We start from the raw sequence: 6,288 nt of genomic DNA, 5'->3' as shown, positions 1-6,288 counted from the left end.
TAATATACAGGCGATTCGGGTCCTGGAACGTCTCCAGTGTAATCTGACTCTGACTTAATCACCAGTTCCTGAGCTGTTTTCTGACAGATAAAAACAAAACAAAATACGACTTGTAATCCCGGTCACACTTGGAAGCAGTAAAAAACGGCTTCCCGTCCTGGAATTGAACCCCCTTCTCCCGCGGGACAGGAGGTTATTAAACTGTCCCACGTGGGAAACTTAAAAACTCGCGCTTGCCGGTTCGGGTGCAAAGTCTTGGCGGGGCACAGCGTAGATCGAGGATCTGAGCGGACAATAGAGCTGATGTCGGTAATCAGTAATAGTGCAGGCTACTGTGAATTTTCTCACCAGCAAAGGTTGTGCGTACGTGTATTATGTAAGTAGGACATCACTAGCGCCCGCGGACCCGTGAACAATGGGCGCACCTCAGCCCGGGAGAACAGCTACCCCCAAACAACAGGTTATTGGTACCATCTGCTGCAAGTACAGAAGAGACGTTTCTTTCCTTACCTTCCTTGTGTCAATAATTAAACACAGGCTATTAAAACATGAATCCAGTTTTGTCCTTACGTTCTATCCCTGGGAAGTGTCTGGAGGCTGTTACACGAAATCCGGCCTCTCAATGTCGAGTGGCGGCAAGACCTTAGACTACAGTACATTCCCCACAGAGCTTTTCGTCAGCTTGTTCTAAGCTTCCTTGCATCCCTCAGTACATATCCTGAAGCTTGGAATGTGCCAGACAGCAGCATTCCCTCACGGACATCTCATCCTACTGGGAGAACAATGATTGTCGGGCAGATCAAAGGGCGTCTTTCACCGAGCTGAGGATTGTCCAGCAGCACCCGATGTCTGCCTGCTGTGTCGGTGGGAACAGCCTGGAGATCAGAGGGTTCTCTGTTACGCAGCTACTCAGGAAGAACCTCGGGACGGACTTTAGTTTCCTTTTGCCGACCTTCCTGACGAACGCACAGTCCACGAGGAGTTGGACGATCGACTCATCCGCACCGCAGCCATCCCGAAGGCAGCGGGCGTTGGGATTGAGACTAGAGTCGTGCAGGATGGATATGATGGGATGGGTCCCTCTCACTGCCAGCCAAACAGGTCTTGGTATTGGTTGGCGTTGGTGTTCGTTTGTTATTGTCAACATGTACCGAGATACAGCGAAAAGTTTCTTTGCATGCGTTCCCGGCAGATCCCGCCATACATAACTACATCAAGTCTGTAAAAATAAAAACAGAATTCAGAATAAAAGGTTACAGTTACATAGAAGGTGCAGTGCACGCAAACAAATAAAGTACAACTGTAATGGTATTAAATGGACCGCCCGAGAGCTCTAAACTTAGGTCAAGACTTTAAGTTCTATCTGGCATAAGTATCTACGAGTGCACTCACCATAGGGAGATGATCAACCTGCATTTCAAGGACTAGTTTACTTCACTACTTTAATCTCTGCAGAAAGGTCCAGATCTCGATAATCACTATTTCGAGCGGAGGGTCCCTCCTTCCAATCAAGGAGAAGATACTCCCAGCTAACGAAGCAGTTTAAACAGTTTATTTTATTTTAAATGAGACAGGTTTAAGTCCAATAAGCAATTATTAACAAAACTTGTAAGTTACAAAGGATTCCCAAACACAAGAGCAATTCTTCCAAGTCATACCAACAAGTTACCTACGAACAACTACTCCGTCGCAAAACCCAAACACTGAGGAATGAATTCGAGGTCTTCCTTCTGTAACGCCGCTTCTCTCTGTCATTCCCCCAACATTAATACTGTTTTTCTTTGCCAGTTATCTCGTGAAACCTCATCTGCATGTAATGTCTGCACAACTGCATTGATCAGGTCAGATGGCTGAAGCTTTAGTTTAACATGGACAATGTTGTTTATTCTGAGCAGGGTGCAGTCTCAGTCAAGTCCACAAAAGGCATTCTGATCCTGGATAGTGTTGTTTCTCAAGAAGATGGCTAAATAGTACTTGCTAAAAATTAAAAATAAACATCTTGAACCTTGGACAATTTCTGCTGTTTCCTTTGCTGAAGGGATTTTAGCTGAATGAATGAACAGGTGATGGTGCTGTGCTGAAAAGCTGAGGCGAGTAATAAACCTTTTTTGCGGTTTCTGCTGTTGTGTTAAAAAGCTGAGCTAAGCAATTAACCCCTTGGGACCTGGACAGTGAATTTCCATCAGCCAAAAACAAGATAGATTGGAAGAGTGCATCTTTAGGGTATGAGATATCCGTCCACGCGGCTGATAACAGCGATATAGAAGCTGCACGAGTCTGGTGCATCATGTTCTCAGGCTTTTGTATCTTCTGCCCAAAGGGAGAGAGGAGAGGAGAGAAATATCGGGGTGCAAGGGGTCCTTGATTACATTGGCTACTTTATTCTGACATGAAACATTCTTCTAAATAACTTTATCAGTCTGCTCGGGAAAATTTATGGGCCCTGTGAAACAGCGTCACAAACACTTTGCAGGTGTGTTGTTTTAAACATGAAACAGGAGAGGGCGGTTAACACACTGACAGAGACAGTATTGAACTGGCTGTATAATGAACCTAGAGAAACTGTCCCGATATGTCCACTGTATATAAGGTATATAATTCGGGGAAAAGTTGTTGCCTAAATACCAGCTTTACCCAGTAGATGTCCCCGGCCGAAGATTGGAGCAACTTCCTCCCTACAGGAGCAGAGTGAAATTTACTTATTTCACTGTCTCTGTGCGTGAACAAATGAGAGAACGTTTGTCTCTTGCTTTTCATGTCTGTTGAAGAATACTTAATTCCGGGAATTTACTGTAATACTTTCTGATCTAGGAGCAGATCGGTGGTTGGAGCTGGTTGCCACTTTATGCAAATATTCGTACATTCTGGGTAATTTTACACAACAAAAATTACGATTTTCTCCCTGTTAACTCGTTCAGAAAAGATGAAAGTAGATTATTATAATAGCATATTTCCATTCATTTTTGGGCTTTCTGAATAGCTGAAGAAAGGGCTGCAGCCCACTGGGTTTTAAAGGTGTTTTGTTGTGGATGCAGAGCTGCGCATCGGCATTTCAAAGGTAAGACGATACTTTTAAGGATCATTTCTGTGGTCTGTGACGAGAGAAATCGTGAACTAAAACGTTCGGTCTCACAACCACGAGGAGGAGCTATGACGTTTTTTCCTGAGCGCGAAGCAGTCCGCATGCCTTGATTTATGCAATGGTTTACGGGCAATGATGACCGTTCCCTTCTCACGCTGCGGGAGTTGTGGAGGAAGGTAATGCTGTATAATGCTGATCTTTATTTGGGGGGGGGGGAAAAACAGAAGTGATATATTTTGATGTTGTGTTTTATTATGTTCTACGTAAACCCTAATTATTTAAATACAAATTAAGTGGGGGAAGTCGTTCCTGGATCTATTTGGTGCGATGTTCTCTTATGGGTGCTGTATTTCAGCTCAAGGATGGTCCTTAGCCCCGCTCCTCCACTTCGGTAGTCACCCGGGCTGTCTTCCACTTCATCTGGGTGTCCCAGATACAGCGAGCCCGAATGGTTAGGAAGCAGAAGTCCCAGGAGATTGGGGGCAAAAAATGTACCCAAGGATGCCCTCATCCGGATGACCAACTTCTTGTGTGACTGCATCAGGCTGTGTGTGGATCCAAATTCCATGCGCACCAAGTTTCGACTACGTGCGGAAGGTCTATCTGACCCTGGGATAGCTCTGGCCCCATTACCGTACTACGTCCCAGTCAGTTGGACGTAGTCACACGAGCTGTCCTTTGTGCAAGAGTCCTTACAAGCAAACGCCTCTGAGCACGTCCATCAGGCAGTGGTCAGCACTGAAGGTCCTGCAGTCACTCTGGACAGGGACTAGATAAATACTGTCTAGTGGTTCCCTGAACAAACTGCACAAAGCCATCTGGAAAATGGCTCTTTGCCAGAAATCGCCAACACGTTCCGAGACATCACATAACTGGCAGTGAGACTGGCCCTCCAAGTCAGTACGTCCTGTACAGAGGAAAGATCATCCCTAACGCACTCTGCACTCGGGGCGGGCTGCAGTGGGGAAGAGACGGTCACCCACCTCTTTGCAAACGGTTGGTTTGCTAATATTGAATTGTTGAATCACCTCAGGAGGCTACATGACTAGCAATGGTGTTATGGTTGTAAAAAATACGGTAACATTACTGAATGCATTGATCATTAATGCAAAAAGAATAAAATAATTAACAAAACATGTGGAGAAGAAAAAAATGTGTCGTAGAAATGTAGGTGTCTGCAACCACGAGGACGTGTTGAGCCGAAATCTCTTGAGCGGAAAACTGTCTGCCCGTATTGTTTTTAACAGAGACATTGAGGGCCGTTCCCTTCTCTGTTCACAGGGGTTGTACAGGGAGAAAACACTGTCTGAGTGGCTGTCCTGCTGTCATTTAGCAACAGATAAAATGCTGGTTGTTTATGTTTCCTACTGTCAGTTGCTGACACTTTGTGACATGGAAATAGATCTCTATATTGATTAGGAGCGGTCCAACTACAGCTTTCCAACTGCTCCATCCTGTTCCTTCCCGACAGGAAACACTGAAATGTCCTCATTGCTGATCTGCTAAGGTAGTTCATTGGCTCCGATCCGAACCTGCGGGCTCCAGAGTGTGTGAGGAGCTATGAGATCACCTCTCACTCACTGAACTCCAGAAAACGTCGGCCCACGCTGCTGAACCTCTCCTCACGGGAACAGACCTGGTAAACCATTGCTGCACTCCCTTGGTCATAGGTGTGTTCCTTCTTCAGGTAGGGGCCGCACCTGTACACAGGAGGCCGGGAGTCATTGGATCTCCCTTCCTCAAAGGACGGTGGACGCAGATTCTGTCAATATTTTAAAGTCAAACGTGGAGAAATGGTTAATCAGCAAGGGGGTGAATGGTCATCGGCGGAGGCGTGGATGCAATGAGATCAGCCGTGGTCTCAAGGAATGGAAGAGCTGACCGGAGGGGCCGAATGGTCTCCTCCTGCTGCTGTTTCGTATGTCCCATGTAGGGTCCTGTGTAATTCCAGTGAGACGGGTTTGCTCCGAAACCAAAACTCTCCGCAATAAAGACCAACGTACCGTTTGCATTCCTGCTTGCTCACCGACCCTGCATGTTGATGGTCAGTGTTTTGTGTGCAAGGACACCTGGTTCCTCAGGACACCAACACCTCTCGATCGCGCACTATTAAATAAAATCCTGTTTCTGAAGCACCTCACAATGGTCCACATTACTTCCCATACACCTGTACCGTCGCTCATTACCTTCACCTGTCGATACCCCCCCCCCCCGAATCCTCTCCGCATCCTCTTACAACCCGCACTGACACCCGGTGTTGTGTCATCAACAAACCTGGATATATTTTCCGCGAAAGTCAAACAAACTGCAGATGCTGGAAATCTGAAGCAAGAACAGTAATGCTAAAACCCTCAGCAGGCCGTGTAGCAACTGTGAAGAGAGAAACAGAGTTAACGCTTTAGGTCGAAGACCCTTCATCTGGAGACCTGAAGCGTTACCTCTGTTTTTCTCTCCACAAATGCTGCCCGACCCGCTGAGTGTTTCCATACTTTTCTGTTTCATATGGTCCTTGACTCCCTTATCCAAACCATTGATGCAGGTTGTGAAAAGCCGGGTCCCAGCACCGGTCCCTGGTCACAGCCTCCCAACCCGGGAACGGCCGATTGATTCCTCTTCCTTCCGGGTGTCTCTGTGGCGCAATCGGTCAACGCCTTCGGCTGTTAACTGAAAGGTTGGTCGTTCGAGCCCACTCAGGGGCGCTGGCAATCCGACAGCTTTTGCTGTGCGTGTCATTGTCAGCTGGGTAACACTGCGCTATCCGGAGGCGGGCGCTCCCTGCTGCTGCCTCACTGGGCTCAGTGGGAGCTTTCCCTGCAGGTTCTCAAGCCTGGGGGTCCGGGTCTTGCGCTTCCCTTTTACACGAATGTGCCCGAATTATCGTCCTTGGAACTGATCGGTGTAATGTTGTGTTTTATTTGTTTTTTAGTCTTTCATCATTCAGTTTGAGTCTGAATAATTTCTGCCCACGGATGTTATCCAGGGGGAAGGTGAAAACATGGAACACGGAAGTGAATTGGATTATCAGCCATGAATTTAGTGAATGGGAGAACAGACAGGAGGGCCGAATGACCTGTACCATGGACTATCATCTATGTTTGACTGGAAACGATTTATGCTGAGCAGGAGAAACACCGGAGGGAGCTTGCTTCTGAAACCACTGCAACCAACAATCTGCTGAGGAACTCAGAGGGCCCAACAGCATTTGT

The 6,288-nt window shown here is 46.9% G+C and overlaps 1 non-coding gene and 1 pseudogene across 1 annotated transcript; both read left to right on the top strand.

The window, feature by feature from the left end:
* Positions 1-3,060: 3,060 nt before the first annotated feature.
* Positions 3,061-3,276, top strand: LOC127584465 (small nucleolar RNA U3). The gene has a single exon (XR_007958396.1). It is a non-coding gene; the product is annotated as a small nucleolar RNA U3 (small nucleolar RNA).
* Positions 3,277-4,217: 941 nt separating this feature from the next.
* On the top strand, positions 4,218-4,397 carry LOC127584471 (uncharacterized; annotated as a pseudogene).
* The last annotated feature ends 1,891 nt before the right edge of the window (positions 4,398-6,288 follow it).

This window comes from Pristis pectinata, chromosome 29, assembly GCF_009764475.1.
Source record: "Pristis pectinata isolate sPriPec2 chromosome 29, sPriPec2.1.pri, whole genome shotgun sequence".
Lineage (NCBI taxonomy): Eukaryota > Metazoa > Chordata > Chondrichthyes > Rhinopristiformes > Pristidae > Pristis > Pristis pectinata.
This window is presented reverse-complemented; position numbering and strand designations above follow the sequence as displayed.